The 16,487-nt window shown below is 46.5% G+C and overlaps 6 non-coding genes and 25 pseudogenes across 6 annotated transcripts; 7 read left to right on the forward strand and 24 right to left on the reverse strand.

Annotated features, from left to right (window-relative positions):
• The first annotated feature begins 546 nt into the window (after window positions 1-546).
• LOC148261435 (5S ribosomal RNA) lies at window positions 547-665 on the forward strand (annotated as a pseudogene).
• Window positions 666-869: 204 nt separating this feature from the next.
• LOC148261436 (5S ribosomal RNA) lies at window positions 870-988 on the forward strand (annotated as a pseudogene).
• Window positions 989-1,551: 563 nt separating this feature from the next.
• Window positions 1,552-1,670, forward strand: LOC148261437 (5S ribosomal RNA; annotated as a pseudogene).
• Window positions 1,671-1,875: 205 nt separating this feature from the next.
• LOC148261438 (5S ribosomal RNA) lies at window positions 1,876-1,994 on the forward strand (annotated as a pseudogene).
• Window positions 1,995-2,556: 562 nt separating this feature from the next.
• Window positions 2,557-2,675, forward strand: LOC148261439 (5S ribosomal RNA). Its single transcript, XR_015821020.1, has one exon. It is a non-coding gene; the product is annotated as a 5S ribosomal RNA (ribosomal RNA).
• Window positions 2,676-3,045: 370 nt separating this feature from the next.
• Window positions 3,046-3,163, forward strand: LOC148261440 (5S ribosomal RNA; annotated as a pseudogene).
• A 6-nt stretch (window positions 3,164-3,169) lies between these two features.
• On the forward strand, window positions 3,170-3,288 carry LOC148261441 (5S ribosomal RNA). The gene has a single exon (XR_015820427.1). It is a non-coding gene; the product is annotated as a 5S ribosomal RNA (ribosomal RNA).
• A 214-nt stretch (window positions 3,289-3,502) lies between these two features.
• On the reverse strand, window positions 3,503-3,620 carry LOC148261442 (5S ribosomal RNA; annotated as a pseudogene).
• Window positions 3,621-4,181: 561 nt separating this feature from the next.
• Window positions 4,182-4,299, reverse strand: LOC148261443 (5S ribosomal RNA; annotated as a pseudogene).
• Window positions 4,300-4,504: 205 nt separating this feature from the next.
• Window positions 4,505-4,623, reverse strand: LOC148261444 (5S ribosomal RNA). Its single transcript, XR_015821097.1, has one exon. It is a non-coding gene; the product is annotated as a 5S ribosomal RNA (ribosomal RNA).
• A 559-nt stretch (window positions 4,624-5,182) lies between these two features.
• Window positions 5,183-5,301, reverse strand: LOC148261445 (5S ribosomal RNA; annotated as a pseudogene).
• A 560-nt stretch (window positions 5,302-5,861) lies between these two features.
• On the reverse strand, window positions 5,862-5,980 carry LOC148261446 (5S ribosomal RNA; annotated as a pseudogene).
• Window positions 5,981-6,185: 205 nt separating this feature from the next.
• LOC148261447 (5S ribosomal RNA) lies at window positions 6,186-6,304 on the reverse strand. Its single transcript, XR_015819744.1, has one exon. It is a non-coding gene; the product is annotated as a 5S ribosomal RNA (ribosomal RNA).
• Window positions 6,305-7,191: 887 nt separating this feature from the next.
• LOC148261448 (5S ribosomal RNA) lies at window positions 7,192-7,310 on the reverse strand (annotated as a pseudogene).
• Window positions 7,311-7,514: 204 nt separating this feature from the next.
• Window positions 7,515-7,633, reverse strand: LOC148261449 (5S ribosomal RNA; annotated as a pseudogene).
• A 562-nt stretch (window positions 7,634-8,195) lies between these two features.
• Window positions 8,196-8,313, reverse strand: LOC148261450 (5S ribosomal RNA; annotated as a pseudogene).
• Window positions 8,314-9,200: 887 nt separating this feature from the next.
• On the reverse strand, window positions 9,201-9,319 carry LOC148261451 (5S ribosomal RNA; annotated as a pseudogene).
• Window positions 9,320-9,525: 206 nt separating this feature from the next.
• Window positions 9,526-9,644, reverse strand: LOC148261452 (5S ribosomal RNA; annotated as a pseudogene).
• A 204-nt stretch (window positions 9,645-9,848) lies between these two features.
• On the reverse strand, window positions 9,849-9,967 carry LOC148261453 (5S ribosomal RNA; annotated as a pseudogene).
• Window positions 9,968-10,172: 205 nt separating this feature from the next.
• Window positions 10,173-10,291, reverse strand: LOC148261454 (5S ribosomal RNA; annotated as a pseudogene).
• Window positions 10,292-10,854: 563 nt separating this feature from the next.
• LOC148261455 (5S ribosomal RNA) lies at window positions 10,855-10,973 on the reverse strand. Its single transcript, XR_015820503.1, has one exon. It is a non-coding gene; the product is annotated as a 5S ribosomal RNA (ribosomal RNA).
• Window positions 10,974-11,182: 209 nt separating this feature from the next.
• LOC148261456 (5S ribosomal RNA) lies at window positions 11,183-11,301 on the reverse strand (annotated as a pseudogene).
• Window positions 11,302-11,536: 235 nt separating this feature from the next.
• LOC148261457 (5S ribosomal RNA) lies at window positions 11,537-11,655 on the reverse strand (annotated as a pseudogene).
• Window positions 11,656-11,860: 205 nt separating this feature from the next.
• LOC148261458 (5S ribosomal RNA) lies at window positions 11,861-11,979 on the reverse strand (annotated as a pseudogene).
• A 562-nt stretch (window positions 11,980-12,541) lies between these two features.
• LOC148261459 (5S ribosomal RNA) lies at window positions 12,542-12,660 on the reverse strand (annotated as a pseudogene).
• Window positions 12,661-13,222: 562 nt separating this feature from the next.
• Window positions 13,223-13,341, reverse strand: LOC148261460 (5S ribosomal RNA; annotated as a pseudogene).
• Window positions 13,342-13,550: 209 nt separating this feature from the next.
• LOC148261461 (5S ribosomal RNA) lies at window positions 13,551-13,669 on the reverse strand (annotated as a pseudogene).
• A 559-nt stretch (window positions 13,670-14,228) lies between these two features.
• Window positions 14,229-14,346, reverse strand: LOC148261462 (5S ribosomal RNA; annotated as a pseudogene).
• A 205-nt stretch (window positions 14,347-14,551) lies between these two features.
• Window positions 14,552-14,669, reverse strand: LOC148261463 (5S ribosomal RNA; annotated as a pseudogene).
• A 559-nt stretch (window positions 14,670-15,228) lies between these two features.
• On the reverse strand, window positions 15,229-15,346 carry LOC148261464 (5S ribosomal RNA; annotated as a pseudogene).
• Window positions 15,347-15,905: 559 nt separating this feature from the next.
• Window positions 15,906-16,024, reverse strand: LOC148261465 (5S ribosomal RNA). The gene has a single exon (XR_015820986.1). It is a non-coding gene; the product is annotated as a 5S ribosomal RNA (ribosomal RNA).
• Between the last annotated feature and the right edge of the window lie 463 nt (window positions 16,025-16,487).

Here is a 16,487-nt window from a genome sequence, read left to right on the forward strand (position 1 = left end):
GGGTCGTTCGACATAATGCGCGACTGGAACTGGGGTCCGCTGGTTTATACGCAAATGTGAGTCAAGAAGCAGGGGCATTTTAATCGATATTAGAACGAGAAGGAGAGGTGCAGTGTGAACGCATAAGGAAACAATTGATGGGAGGGGGAGGGAAGGAGAAGGAGTGTATGTATTTTCAACACGAAATGAAACAGGTGCGATCATACCAGCACTAATGCAACGGATTCTATCAAAACTCCGTAGGTAAGGGTGCTTGGGCGAGAGTAGTACTAGCATGGGTTACCTCCTTCGAAGTCCTTATATTTCACCCATTTTCTTGTGAAGTTCTCGTGTTACACCCATTTTTTTGCAGATGATTCTTTCGATGTTATGCGCGACTTGAATTATGGTCCTCAGGTCTATTCGCAAATGTGAGTCACGGCACCGTAGTATTTTACTTGATATTAGAACGAGCACGGGAGGTGCAGTTCGCACGCACAAGGAAACAAATGACGGGAGGGGAAAGAAAGGAGAAGGAGTTTATGTATTTGCAGCGCAAAATTAAACGGGTGCGATCATACCAGCACTAATGCACTGAATCCCATCAGAACTCCGCAGTTAAGTGTGCTTGGGAGAGAGTAGTACTCGAATGGGTGACCACCTGTGAAGTCCTTGTGTTGCACCAATTTTTTTTCAGACGGGTCGTTCGACGTTACGCGCGACTCGAACTATGGTCCGCTGGTTTATACGCAAATGTGAGTCAAGAATAAGGGGTATTTTAATCGATATTAGAACGAAAAGGAGAGGTGCAGTGTGAACGCACAAGAAAACAAATGATGGGAGGGGGAGAGGGAAAAAGGAGTGTATGTATTTTCAGCACGAAATTAAACAGGTGCGGTCACACAAGAACAAATGCACCGGATCTCATCAAAACTCCGCAGTTAAGTGTGCTTTGGCGAAAGTAGTACAATGATGGGTTACCTCCTGGGAAGTTCCCATGTTGCACCCATTTTCTTTTTTTCAGATGTGCCATTCGACGTTACGCGCGGCTTTAATTATGGTCCACAGATTTGTTCGCAATTGTTAGTCATGGCGCCGTGACATTTTACTAGATATTTGAACGAGAACGAGAGGTGCAGTGCGCACGTACAAGGAAACAAATGACGGGAGGGGGAAGAAAGGAGAAGGAGTGTATGTATTTTCAGCACGAAATGAAACAGGTGCGATCATACCAGCACTAATGCAACGGATTCTATCAGAACTCCGTAGGTAAGGGTGCTTGGGCGAGAGTAGTACTAGCATGGGTTACCTCCAGCAAAGTCCTTATATTTCACCCATTTTCTTGTGAAGTCCTCGTGTTGCACCCATTTTTTTGCAGATGATTCTTTCGACGTTACGCGCGACTTGAATTATGGTCCTCAGGTTTATTCGCAAATGTGAGTCACGGAGCTGTAGCATTTTACTTGATATTAGAACGAGAACGGGAGGTGCAGTGCGCACGCACAAGGAAACAAATGACGGGAGGGGGAAGAAAGGGGAATGAGTTTATGTATTTGCAGCGCAAAATTAAACAGGTGCGATCATACCAGCACTAATGCACCGGATCCCATCAGAACTCCGCAGTGAAGTCTGCTTGGGCGAGATTAGTACTCGGATGGGTGACCTCTTGGGAAGTCCTCGTGTCGAACCAATTTTTTTTCAAACGGGTCCTTCGACGTTACGCGCGTCTGGAACTAGGGTCCGCTGGTTTATACGCAAATGTGAGTCAAGAAGCAGGGGCATTTTAATCGATATTAGAACGAGAATGAGAGGTGAAGTGTGAACGCACAAGGAAACAAATGACGGGAGGGGGAAGAAATGAGAAGGAGTGTATGTATTTGCAGCACGAAACTAAACAGGTGCGATCATACCAGCACTAAAGGTCCGGATCCCATCAGAACTCCGCAGTTAAGTGTGCTTGGGCGAGAGTAGTACTCGGATGGGTCACCACCTGAGAAGCCCTTGTGTTGCACCTATTTTTTTTTTGGATGGGTTGTTCGACGTTACGCGCGAATGGAATTATAAACCGCTGGTTCATTTGCAAAGGTGAGTCACGGTGCCGGGGCATATTACTTGATATTAGAACGAGAAAGAGAGATGCAGAGTGCACGCAGAAGGAAACAAATGACGGGAGGGGGGATGGGAGGAGAAAGAGTGTATGTATTTGCAGTGCAGAATGAAACTTGAGGGATCATACCAGTACTAGTGCAGCGGATTCTATCAGAACTCCGCAAGTTAAGGGTGCTTGGGCGAGAGTAGCACTAGGATGGGTGACTTCCTGCGAAGTCCTTATATTTCACCCATTTTCTTAGGAAGTCCTCGTGTTGTACCTATTTTTTTGCAGATGATTCTTTCGACGATACGCGCGACTTGATTTATGGTCCGCAGGTTTATTCGCAAATGTGAGTCACGGCGCCGTGGCATTTTACTTGATATTAGAACGAGCACGGGAGGTGCAGTGCGCACGCACAAGGAAACAAATGACGGGAGGGGGAAGAAAGGAGAAAGAGTTTATGTATTTGCAGTGCGAAATTAAATTGGTGCGATCATACCAGCACTAATGCACTGGATCCCATCAGAACTCTGCAGTTAAGCGTGCTTGGGCGAGAGTAGTACTCGGATGGGTGACCACCTGGGAATTCCTTGTGTCGCACCAATTTTTTTTCAGACGGGTCGTTCGACGTTACGCGCAATTGGAACTATGGTCCACTGGTTTATACGCAAATGTGAGACAAGAACCAGGGGCATTTTATTCGATTTGAGAACGAGAAGGAGAGGTGCAGTGTGAACGCACAAGGAAACAAATGATGAGAGGGGGGGAGGGAAGAAAGAGTGTATGTATTTTCAGCACGAAATTAAACAGGTGCAGTCACACCAGCACAAATGCACCGGATCCCATCAGAACTCCGCAGTTAAGTGTGCTTTGGCGAAAGTACGGGAGGTGCAGTGCGCACGCACATGGAAACAAATGACGGGAGGAGGAAGATAAGAGAAGGAGCGTATGTATTCGAAGCGCAAAATTAAACAAGTGGCATCATACCAGCAATAATGTACGGGATCCCATCAGAACTCTGCAGTTAAGTGTGCTTGGGCGAGAGTAGTACTCGGATGGGTGACCTCTTGGGAAGTCCTCGTATCGCAACAATTAAACAGGTGCGATCACACCAGCACTAATGCACCGGATCCCATTAGAACTCCGCAGTGAAGTGTGCTTGGGCGAGATTAGTACTCGGATGGGTGACCTCCTGGGAAGTCCTCGTGTCGCACCAATTTTTTTCAGACGGGTCATTCGACGTTACGCGCATACACTCTTTCTTCCCTCCCCCCCTCCCATCATTTGTTTCCTTGTGCGTTCACACTGCACCTCTCCTTCTCGTTCTAATATCGATTAAAATGCCCCTGATTCTTAACTCACATTTGCGTATAAACCAGCGGACCATAGTTCTAGTCGCGCGTAACGTCGAACGACCCATCTGAAAAAAAATTGTTGCGATACGAGGACTTCCCAAAAGGTCACCCATCCGAGTACTACACTCGCCCAAGCACACTTAACTGCAGAGTTCTGATGGGATCCAGTGCATTAGTGCTGGTATGATGCCACTTGTTTAATTTTGCGCTTCAAATACATACACTCCTTCTCTTTTCTTCCTCCTCCCGTCATTTGTTTCCATGTGCGTGCGCACTGCACCTCCCTTACTCGTTCTAATATCAAGTAAAATGCCAGGGCGCCGTGACTCACATTTACGAATAAACCTGCGGACCATAAATCAAGTCGCGCGTAAAGTCGAAAGAATCATCTGCAAAAAGATGGGTTCAACACGAGGACCTACCAAGAAAATGGGTGAAATATAAAGACATTGCATGAGGTCACCCATCCGAGTACTTTTCTCGCCCAAGCACCCTTAACTGCGGAGTTCTGATAGAATCCGTTGCATTAGTGCTGGTATGATCCCTCATGTTTCATTCTGCACTGCAAATACATACACTCTTTCTCCTCCCATCCCCCCTCCCGTCATTTGTTTCCTTGTGGGTGTACTTTGCATCTCTCTTTCTCGTTCTAATATCAAGTAATATGCCCCAGCACCGTGACTCACCTTTGCAAATGAACCAGCGGTTTATAATTCCATTCGCGCGTAACGTCGAACAACCAATCCAAAAAAAAATAGGTACAACACGAGGGCTTCCCAAGTGGTCACCCATCCGAGCACTACTCTCGCCCCAGCACACTTAACTAGGAGTTCTGATGGGATCTGGGGCTTTAGTGCTGGTATGATCGCACCTGTTTAATTTCGCGCTGTAAATACATACACTCCTTCTCCTTTCTTCCCCCTCCCGTCATTTGTATCCTTGTGCCTTAACACTTCACCTCTCATTCTCATTCTAATATCGATTAAAATGCCCTTGCTTATTGACTCACATTTGCGTATTAACCAGCGGACCCTAGTTCCAGACGCGCGTAACGTCGAACGACCCGTCTGAAAAAAATTTGGTGCGACACGAGGACTTCTCATGAGGTCACCCATCCGAGTACTAATCTCGCCCAAGCACACTTAACTGCGGAGTTCTGATGGGATCCGGTGCAATAGTGCTGGTATGATCGCACCCGTTTAATTTTGCGCTACTATTACATAAACTCATTCCCCTTTCTTCCCCCTCCCGTCATTTGTTTCCTTGTGCGTGCGCACTGCACCTCCCGTTCTCGTTCTAATATCAAGTAAAATGCCACGGCGCCGTGACTCACATTTGCTAATAAACCTGAGGACCATAATTCAAGTCGCGCGTAACGTCGAAAGAATCATCTGCAAAAAAATGGGTGCAACACGAGGACTTCACAAGAAAATGGGTGAAATATAAGGACTTCGCAGGAGGTAACCCATGCTAGTACTACTCTCGCCCAAGCACCCTTACCTACGGAGTTCTGATAGAATCCATTGCATTAGTGCTGGTATGATCGCACCTGTTTCATTTCTTGCTGAAAATACATACACTCCTTCTCATTCCTTCCCCATCCCATCAATTGTTTCCTTGTGCGTTCACACTGCACCTCTCCTTCTCGTTCTAATATAGATTAAAATGCCCCTGCTTCTTGACTTACATTTGCGTATAAACTAGCGGACCGTAGTTCCAGTCGCGCGTAACGTCGAACGACCCGTCTGAAAAAAAATTAGTGCGACACGAGGACTTCCCAAGAGGTCACCAATCCGAGTACTACTCTCGCCAAAGCACACTTAACTGCGGAGTTCTGACGGGATCCGGTGCATTAGTGCTGGTATGATCGCACACGTTTAATTTCGCGCTGCAAATACATAAATTCCTTCTCCTTTCTTCCCCCTCCCGTCATTTGTTTCCTTGTGCGTGCGCACTGCACCTCCCGTGCTCCTTCTAATATAAAGTAAAATGCTACGGTGCCGTGACTCACATTTGCGAATAAACCTGAGGACCATAATTCAAGTCGCGCGTATCGTCGAAAGAATCATCTGCAAAAAAATGGGTGGAACACGAGGACTTCCTAAGAAAATGGGTGAAATATAAGGATTTCGCAGTAGGTCACCCATCCTAGTGCTACTCTCGCCCAAACACCCTTAACTTGCGGAGTTCTGATAGAACCCGTTGCTTGGTGCTGGTATGATTGCTCATGTTTCATTCTGCGCTGCAAATACATACACTTTTTCTCCCTCCATCCCCCCTCCCTTCATTTGTTTCCTTGTGCATACACTCTGCATCTCTCCTTCTCGTTCTAATATCAAGTAATATGCCCCGGCACCGTGACTCACCTTTGCAAATAAACCAGCGGTTTATAATTCAATTCGCGCGTAACGTCGAACAACCCATCCGAAAAATAATATGTGCAACACGAGGGCTTCCCAAGTGGTCACCCATCCGAGTACTTCTCTTGCCCAGGCACACTTAACTGCGAAGTTCTGATGGGATCCGGAGCTTTAGTGCTGGTATGATCGCACCTCTTTAATTTTGCGCTGCAAATACAAACACTCCTTCTCCTTTCTTCCCCTTCCCGTCATTTGTTTCCTTGTGCGTTCACACTTCACCTCTCATTCTCGTTCTAATATCGATTAAAATGCCCCTACTTCTTGACTCACATTTGCGTATAAACCAGCGGACACAAGTTCCAGACGCGCGTACCGTCAAACGACCCGTCTGAAAAAAAATTGGTGCGACACGAGGACTTCCCAGGAGGTCACCCATCCGAGTACTAATCTCGCCCAAGCACACTTCACTGCGGAGTTCTGATGGGATCCGGTGCATTAGTGCTGGTATGATCGCACCAGTTTAATTTTGCGCTGCAAATACATAAACTCATTCCCCTTTCTTCCCCCTCCTGTCATTTGTTTCCTTGTGCGTGCGCACTGCACCTCCCGTTCTCGTTCTAATATAAAGTAAAATGCTACAGCGCCGTGAATCACATTTGCGAATAAACCTGAGGACCATAATTCAAGTCGCGCGTAACGTCGAAAGAATTATCTGCAAAAAAATGGGTGCAACACGAGGACTTCACAAGAAAATGGGTGAAATATAAGGACTTCGCAGGAGGTAACCCATGCTAGTGCTACTTTCGCCCAAGCACCCTTACCTACGGAGTTCTGATAGAATCCGTTGCATTAGTGCTTGTATGATCGCACCTGTTTCATTTCGTGCTGAAAATACATACACTCCCTCTCCTTCCCTTCCCCTCCCATCAATTGTTTCCTTGTGCGTTCACACTGCACCCCTCCTTCTCGTTCTAATACCGATTAAAATGCCCCTGCTTCTTGACTCAGATTTGCGGATAAACCAGCGGACCCTAGTTCCAATCGCGCGTAACGTCGAACGACCCATCTGAAAAAAAATTTGTGCGACACGAGGACTTCCCAGGAGGTAACCCATGCTAGTACTACTCTCGCCCAAGCACCCTTACCTACGTAGTTCTGATAGAATTCGTTGCATTAGTGCTGGTACGATCGTACCTGTTTCATTTCGCGCTGCAAATACATACACTCCTTCTCCTTTCTTCCCCCTCACGTCATTTGTTTCCTTGTGCGTGCGCACTGCACCTCTTGTTCTCGTTCAAATATCAAGTAAAATTCCACGGCACCATGACTCACATTTGCGAATAAATCTGCAGACCATAATTCAAGTCGCGCGTAACGTCGAACGGCACATCTGAAAAAAAGAAAATAGGTGCAGCACGAGAACTTCCCAGGAGGTAACCCATCATTGTACTACTTTCGCCAAAGCACACTTAACTACGTAGTTTTGATGGGATCCGGTGCATTTGTGCTGGTGTGACCGCACCTGTTTAATTTTGTGCTGAAAATACATACACTCCTTCTTCACTCCCCCCCTCCCATCATTTGTTTCCTTGTGCGTTCACACTGCACCTCTCCTTCTCGTTCTAATATCGATTAAAATGCCCTTGATTCTTGACTCACATTTGCGTATAAACCAACGGACCATAGTTCCAGTCGCGTGAAAAGTCGAACGATCCGTCTGAAAAAAAATTGGTGCGACACGAGGACATCCCACGTGGTCACCAATCCGAGTACTACTCTCGCCCAAGCACACTTAACTACAGAGTTATGATGGGATCCAGTGCATTAGTGCTGGTATGATCGCACCCGTTTAATTCCGCGCTGCAAGTACATAAACTACTTCTCCTTTCTTCCTCCTCCCGTCATTTGTTTCCTTGTGCGTGCGCACTGCACCTCCCGTGCTCGTTCTAATATCAATTAAAATACTACGGTCCCGTGACTCACATTTGCGAATAAACCTGAGGACCATAATTCAAGTCGCGCGTATCGTCGAAAAATTCATCTGCAAAAAAATGGGTGCAACACGAGAACTTCCTAAGAAAATGGGTGAAATATAAGGACTTCGCAGGAGGTCACCCATCCTAGTGCTACTCTCGCCCAAGCACCCTTAACTTGCAGAGTTCTTATAGAATCCGTTGCATTGGTGCTGGTATGAATGCTCATGTTTCATTCTGCGCTGCAAATACATACACTTTTTATCCCTCCATCCCCCCCTCCCGTCATTTGTTTCCTTGTGCGTGCACTCTGCATCTCTCCTTCTCGTTCTAATATCGATTAAAATGCCCCTTCTTCTTGACTCACATTTGCGTATAAACCAGTGGACCCTAGTTCCAGTCGCGCGTAACGTCGAACGACCCGTCTGAAAAAAAATTGGTGCGACACGAGGACTTCCAAGAGGTCACCCATCCGAGTACTATTCTCGCCCAAGCATATTTAACTACGGAGTTCTGATTGGATCCGGTGCATTAGTGCTGGTATGATCTCACCTGTTTAATTCCGCGCTGCAAATACATAAATTCCTTCTCCTTTCTTCCCGCTCCCATCATTTGTTTCCATGTGCGTGCGCACTGCACCTCCCGTGCTCGTTCTAATATCAAGTAAAATGCTAAGGTGCCGTGACTCACATTTGCGAATAAACCTGAGGACCATAATTCAAGTCGCGCGTAACGTCGAAAGAATCATCTGCAAAAAAATGGGTGCAACACGAGGACTTCCTAAGAAAATAGGTGAAATATAAGGACTTCGCATGAGGTCATCCATCCTAGTGCTACTCTCACCCAAGCACCCTTAACTTGCGGAGTTCTGATAGAATCCGTTGCATTGGTGCTTGTATGATCGCTCATGTTTCATTCTGCGCTGCAAATACATACACTCTTTCTCCCTCCATCCCCTCTCCCGTCATTTGTTTCCTTGTGCGTGCACTCTGCATCTCTCCTTCTGGTTCTAATATCAAGTAAAATACCCTGGCATCGTGACTCACCTTTGCGAATGAACCAGCGGTTTATAATTGCATTCGCGCGTAACGTCGAACGATCCATCCGAAAAAAATGGGTGCAACACAAGGACTTCCCAGGAGGTCACCAATCCGAGCACTACTCCCGCCCAAGCACACTTAACTGCTAAGTTCCGATGGGATACGGTGCATTAGTGGTGGTATGATGGCACCTATTTAATTTCGCACTGCAAATACGTACACTCCTTCTCCTTTCTTCCCCTTCCCGTCATTTGTTTCCTTGTGCGTGTGCACTGCACCTCTCGTTCTCGTATAAATATCAAGTAAAATGCCACGGTGCAGTGACTCACATTTTCGAATAAATCTGCGGACTATAATTAAAGTCGCACGTAACGTCGAATGGCACATCTATAAAAAAAAAATGGGTGCAACACGAGAACTTCCCAGGAGGTAACCCATCCTTGTACTACTTTCGCCAAAGCACACTTAACTGCGGAGTTCTGATGGGATCCGGTGCATTTGTGCTAGTGTGATAGCACCTGTTTAATTTCGTGCTGAAAATACATACACTTCTTCTCCTTCCCTCCCCCCTCCCATCATTTGTTTCCTTGTGCGTTCACACTGCACCTCTTTTTCTCATTCTAATATCGATTAATATGCCCCTACTTCTTGACTCACATTTGCGTATAAAGAAGTGGACCATAGTTCCAGTTGCGCGTAACGTCGAACGACTCGTCTGGAAAAAAATTTGTGCGACACGAGAACTTCCCAGGAGGTCACCCATCCGAGTACTACTCTCGCCCAAGCACACTTAACTGCAGAGTTATGATGGGATCCGTTGCATTAGTGCTGGTATGATCGCACCCGTTTAATTTCGCGCTGCAAATACATAAACACCTTCTCCTTTCTTCCCCCTCCCGTCATTTGTTTCCTTGTGCGTGCACTCTGCATCTCTCTTTCTCGTTCTAATATCAAGTAATATGCCCCGGCACCGTGACTCTCCTTTACAAATGAACCAACAGTTTATAATTCCATTCGCGCGTAACGTTTAACAACCCATCCGAAAAAAATAGGTGCAACACGAGGGCTTTCCAAGTTGTCACCCATCCGAGTACTACTTTCGCCCAAGCACACTTAACTGCGGAATTCTGATGGGATCCGGGGCTTTAGTGCTGGTTTGATCGCACCTGTTTAATTTCGTGCTGCAAATACATACACTCCTTCTCCTTTCTTCCCCCTCCGGTCATTTGGTTCCTTGTGCGTTCACACTTCACCTCTCATTCTCGTTCTAATATCGATTAAAATGCCCCTGCTTTTTGACTCACATTTGCGTATAAACCAGCGGACCCTATTTCCAGTCGCGCGTAATGTCGAACGACCCGTCTGAAAAAAAATTGGTGCGACACGAGGACTTCCCAATAGGTCACCCATCCGAGTACTACTCTCGCCCAAGCACACTTAACTACGGAGTTCTGATGGGATCCGGTGCATTACTGCTGGAATGATTGCACCTGTTTAATTTCCCGCTGAAAATACATAAACTCATTCCCCTTTCGTCCCCCTCTCGTCATTTGTTTCATTGTGCGTGCGCACTGCAACTCCTGTTCTCGTTCTAATATTAAGTAAAATGCTACAGCGCCGTGACTCACATTTGCGAATAAACCTGAGGACCATAATTCAAGTCGCGCGTAACGTCAAAAGAATTATCTGCAAAAAAATGGGTGCAACACGAGGACTTCCTAAGAAAATGGGTGAAATATAAGGACTTCGCAGGAGGTCACCCATCCTAGTGCTACTCTCGCCCAAGCACCCTTAACTTTCAGAGTTCTGATAGAATCCGTTGCATTGGTGCTGGTATGATTGCTCATGTTTCATTCTGCGCTGCAAATACATAAACTTTTTCTCCCTCTATCCCCCCTCCCGTCATTTGTTTCCTTGTGCGTGAACTCTGCATCTCTCCTTTTCATTCTAATATCGATTAAAATGCCCCTGCTTCTTGACTCACATTTGCGTATAAACTAGTGGACCCTAGTTCTAGTCGCGCGTAACGTCGAACAACCCGTCTGAAAAAAAAAATTAGTGCAACACGAGGACTTCCCAGGAGGTCACCCATCCAAGTACTACTCTCGCCCAAGCACACTTAACTGCGGAGTTCTGATGGGATCCGGTGCATTAGTGCTAGTTTGATCGCACCCGTTTAAGTTTGCGCTGCAAATACATAAACTACTTCTCCGTTCTTCCCCCTCCCGTCATTTGTTTCCTTGTGCGTGCGCACTGCACCTCTCATTCTCGTTCAAATATCAAGTAAAAAGCCACAGCGCCGTGACTCACATTTGCGAATAAATCTGCGGACCATAACTAAAGTCGCGCGTAACGTCGAACGGCACATCTGAAAAAAAGAAAATGGGTGCAACACGAGAACTTCCTAGGAGGTAACCCATCATTGTACTACTTTCGCCAAAGCACACTTAACTGCGGAGTTCGGATGGGATCCGGGGCTTTAATGCTGGTATGATTGCACCTGTTTAGTTTTGCGCTGCAAATACATACACTCCTTCCCCTTTATTCCCCCTCTCGTCATTTGTTTCCTTGTGCGTGCGCACTGCACCTCCCGTTCTCCTTCTAATATCAAGTAAAATTCTTCAGTGCCGTGACTCACATTTGCGAATAAACCTGAGGACCATAATTCAAGTCGCGCGTAACGTCGAAAGAATCATCTGCAAAAAAATGGGTGCAACACGAGGACTTCACAAGAAAATGGGTGAAATATATGGACTTCGCAGGAGGTAACCCATGCTAGTACTACTCTCACCCAAGCACCCTTACCTACGGAGGTCTGATAGAATCCGTTGCATTAGTGCTGGTATGATCGCACCTGTTTCATTTCGTGCTGAAAATACATACACTCCTTCTCCTTCCCTCCCCCTCCCATCAATTGTTTCCTTGTGCGTTCACACTGCATCACTCCTTCTCGTTCTAATATCGATTAAAATGCCCCAGCTTCTTGACTCACATTTCCGTGTAAACAAACCGACCCTAGTTCCAGTCGCGCGTAACGTCGAACGACCCGTCTGAAAAAAAATTGGTGCGACACGAGGACTTCCCAGGAGGTCACCCATCCGAGTATTACTCTCGCCCAAGCACACTTAACTACGGAGTTCTGATTGGATCCGGTGCATTAGTGCTGGTATGATCACACCCATATAATTTAGCGCTGCAAATACATAATCTCCTTCTCCTTTCTTCCCCCTCCCGTCATTTGTTTCCTTGTGCGTGCGCACTGCACCTCCCGTGCTCGTATTAATATCAAGTAAAATGCTACGATGCCGTGACTCACATTTGTGAATAAACCTGAGGACCATAATTCAAGTCGCGCGTATCGTCGAAAGAATCATCTGCAAAAAAATGGGTGCAACACGAGGACTTCCTAAGAAAATGGGTGAAATATAAGGACTTCGCAGGAGGTCACCCATCCTAGTGCTACTCTCGCCCAAGCACCCTTAACTTGCGGAGTTCTGATAGAATCCGTTGCATTGGTGCTGGTATGATGGCTCATGTTTCATTCTGCGTTGCAAATACATACACTTTTTCTCCCTCCATCCCCCCTCCCGTCATTTGTTTCCTTGTGCGTGCACTCTGCATCTCTCCTTCTCGTTCTAATATCGATTAAAATGCCCCTGCTTCTTGACTCACATTTGCGTATAAACCAACGGACCATAGTTCTAGTCGCGCGTAACGTCGAACGACCCGTCTGAAAAAAAAATTAGTGCGACACGAGGACTTCCCAGGAGGTCACCCATCCGAGTACTACTCTCGCCCAAACACACTTACCTGTGGAGTTCTGATGGGATCCGGTGCATTAGTGCTGGTCTGATCGCACCCATATAATTCAGCGCTGCAAATACATAAACTCCTTCTCCTTTCTTCCCCCTCTCGTCATTTGTTTCCTTGTGCGTGCGCACTGCACCTCCCGTGCTCGTTCTAATATCAAGTAAAATGCTACGGTGCCGTGACTCACATTTATGAATAAACCTGAGGACTATAATTCAAGTCGCGCGTATCGTCGAAAGAACCATCTGCAAAAAAATGGGTGCAACACGAGGACTTCCTAAGAAAATGGGTGAAATATAAGGACTTCGCAGGAGGTCACCCATCCTAGTGCTACTCTCGCCCAAGCACCCTTCACTTGCGGAGTTTTGATAGAATCTGTTGCATTGGTGCTGGTATGATGGCTCATGTTTCATTCTGCGCTGCAAATACATACACTTTTTCACCCTCCATCCCCCCTCCCGTCATTTGTTTCCTTGTGCGTGCACTCTGCATCTCTCCTTCTCATTCTAATATCGATTAAAATGCCCCTGCTTTTTGACTCATATTTGCATATAAACCAGTGGACCCTAGTTCCAGTCGCGCGTAACGTCGAACGACCCGTCTGGAAAAAAAATTAGTGCGACACGAGGACTTCCCAGGAGGTCACCAATCCGAGTACTACTCTCGCCAAAGCACACTTAACTGCGGAGTTCTGATGGAATCCGGTGCATCAGTGCTGGTATGATCACAACTGTTTAATTTCTCGCTGCAAATACATAAACTCTTTCTCCTTTCTTCCCCCTCCCGTCATTCATTTCCTTGTGCGTGCGCACTGCACCTCTCGTTCTCGTTCAAATATCAAGTAAAATGCCACGGCGCCGTGACTCACATTTGCGAATAAATCTGCAGACAATAATTAAAGTCGCGCGTAACATCGAACAACACATCTAAAAAAAAGAAAATGGGTACAACACGAGGGCTTCCCAGGTGGTCAACCATCCGAGTACTACCCTCGCCCAAGCACACTTAACTGTGGAGTTTTGATGGGATCCGGAGCTTTAGTGCTGGTATGATCGCACCTGTTTAATTTCGCTCTGCAAATACATACACTCCTTCTCCTTTCTTCCCCCTCCCATCATTTGTTTCCTTGTGCGTTCACACTTCACCTCTCATTCTCGTTCTAATATCGATTAAAATACCCCTACTTCTTGACTCACATTTGCGTATAAACCAGCGGACCCTAGTTCCAGATGCGCGTAACGTCGAACGACCCGTCTGAAAAAAAATTGGTGCGACACGAGGACTTCACAAGAAAATGGGTGAAATATAAGGACTTCGCAGGAGGTAACCCATGCTAGTACTACTCTCGCCCAAGCACCCTTACCTACGGATTTCTGATAGAATCCGTTGCATTAGTGCTGGTATGATCGCACCTGTTTCATTTCGTGCTGAAAATACATACACTCCTTCTCCTTCCCTCCCCCTCCCATCAATTGTTTCCTTGTGCGTTCACACTGCACCTCTCCTTCTCGTTCTAATATCGATTAAAATGCTACTGCTTCTTGACTCACATTTGCGTATAAACCAACGGACTCTAGTTCCAATCGCGCGTAACATCGAACGACCCGTCTGAAAAAAATTTGGTGCGACACGAGGACTTCCCAGGAGGTCAACCATCCGAGTACTAATCTCGCCAAGCACACTTAACTGCGAAGTTCTGATGGGATTCGGGGCTTTAGTGCTGGTATGATCGAACCTATTTAGTTTCGCGCGGCAAATACATACACTCCTTCTCCTTTCTTCCTCCTCCCGTCATTTGTTTCCTTGTGCGTTCACACTTCACCTCTCATTCTCGTTCTAATATCGATTAAAATGCCCCTGCTTCTTGACTCACATTTGCGTATAAACCAGCGGACCCTAGTTCCAGACGCGCGTAACGTCGAACGACCCGTCTGAAAAAAAATTGGTGCGACACGAGGACTTCCCAGGAGGTCAACCATCCGAGTACTAATCTCGCCAAGCACACTTAACTGCGAAGTTCTGATGGGATCCGGGGCTTTAGTGCTGGTATGATCGCACCTGTTTAGTTTTGCGCTGCAAATACATACACTCCTTCTCCTTTCTTCCCCCTCCCGTCATTTGTTTCCTTGTGCGTTCACACTTCACCTCTCATTCTCGTTCTAAAATCGATTAAATTGCCCCTGCTTCTTGACTCATATTTGCGTATAAACCAGCGGACCCTAGTTCCAGATGGGCGTAACGTCGAACGACCCGTCTGAAAAAAAATTGGTGCGACACGAGGACTTCACAAGAAAATTGGTGAAATATAAGGACTTCGCAGGAGATAACCCATGCTAGTACTACTCTCGCTCAAGTACCCTTACCTACGGAGTTCTGAAAGAATCCGTTGCATTAGTGCTGGTATGATCGCACTTGTTTCATTTCATGCTGAAAATAAATACACTCCTTCTCCTTCCCTCCCTCTCCCATCAATTGTTTCCTTGTGCATTCAAACTGCACCTATCCTTCTCGTTCTAATATCGATTAAAATGCCCCTGCTTCTTGACTCACATTTGAGTATAAACCAGCGGACCCTAGTTCCAGACGCGCGTAACGTCGAACGACCCGTCTGAAAAAAAATTGGTGCCACACGAGGACTTCCCAGGAGGTCAACCATCCGAGTACTAATCTCGCCAAGCACACTTAACTGCGAAGTTTTGATGGGATCCGGGGCTTTAGTGCTGGTATGATCGCACCTGTTTAGTTTCGCGCTGCAAATACATACACTCCTTCTCCTTTCTTCCCCCTCCCGTCATTTGTTTCCTTGTGCGTTCACGCTTCACCTCTCATTCTCGTTCTAATATCGATTAAAATGCCCCTACTTCTTGACTCACATTTGCGTATAAACCAGCGGACCCTAGTTCCAGATGGGCGTAACGTCGAACGACCCGTCTGAAAAAAAATTGGTGCGACACGAGGACTTCACAAGAAAATTGGTGAAATATAAGGACTTCGCAGGAGATAACCCATGCTAGTACTACTCTCGCTCAAGTACCCTTACCTACGGAGTTCAGAAAGAATCCGTTGCATTAGTGCTGGTATGATCGCACTTGTTTCATTTCATGCTGAAAATAAATACACTCCTTCTCCTTCCCTCCCCCTCCCATCAATTGTTTCCTTGTGCGTTCAAACTGCACCTATCCTTCTCGTTCTAATATCGATTAAAATGCCCCTGCTTCTTGACTCACATTTGAGTATAAACCAGCGGACCCTAGTTCCAGTCGCGCGTAACGTCGAACGACCCGTCTGAAAAAAAATTGGTGCGACACGAGGAATTCCCAGGAGGTCACCCATCCAAGTACTACTCTCGCCCATGCACGCTTAACTGCGGAGTTCTGATGGGATCCGGTGCATTAGTGCTGGTATGATCGCACCTGTTTAATTTCGCGCTGCAAATACATAAACTCATTCCCCTTTCTTCCCCCTCCCGTCATTTGTTTCCTTGTGCGTGCGCACTGCATCTCCCGTGCTCGTTCTAATATCAAGTAAAATGCTACGGTGCCGTAACTCACATTTGCGAATAAACCTGAGGACCATAATTCAAGTCGCACGTATCGTCGAAAGAATCATCTACAAAAAAATAGGTGCAACACGAGGACTTCCTAAGAAAATGGGTGAAATATAAGGACTTAGCAGGAGGTCACCCATCTTTGTCCTACTCTCGCCCAAGCACTCTTAACTTGCGGAGTTCTGATAGAATTCGTTGCATTGGTGCTGGTATGATTGCTCATGTTTCATTCTGTGCTGCAAATACATACACTTTTTCTCCCTCCATCCCCCCTCCCGTCATTTGTTTCCTTGTGCGTGCACTCTGCATCTCTCTTTCTCGTTCTTATATC

This window comes from Carica papaya, chromosome 5, assembly GCF_054855325.1.
Source record: "Carica papaya isolate Zhongbai chromosome 5, ASM5485532v1, whole genome shotgun sequence".
Classification (NCBI taxonomy): Eukaryota; Viridiplantae; Streptophyta; class Magnoliopsida; order Brassicales; family Caricaceae; genus Carica; species Carica papaya.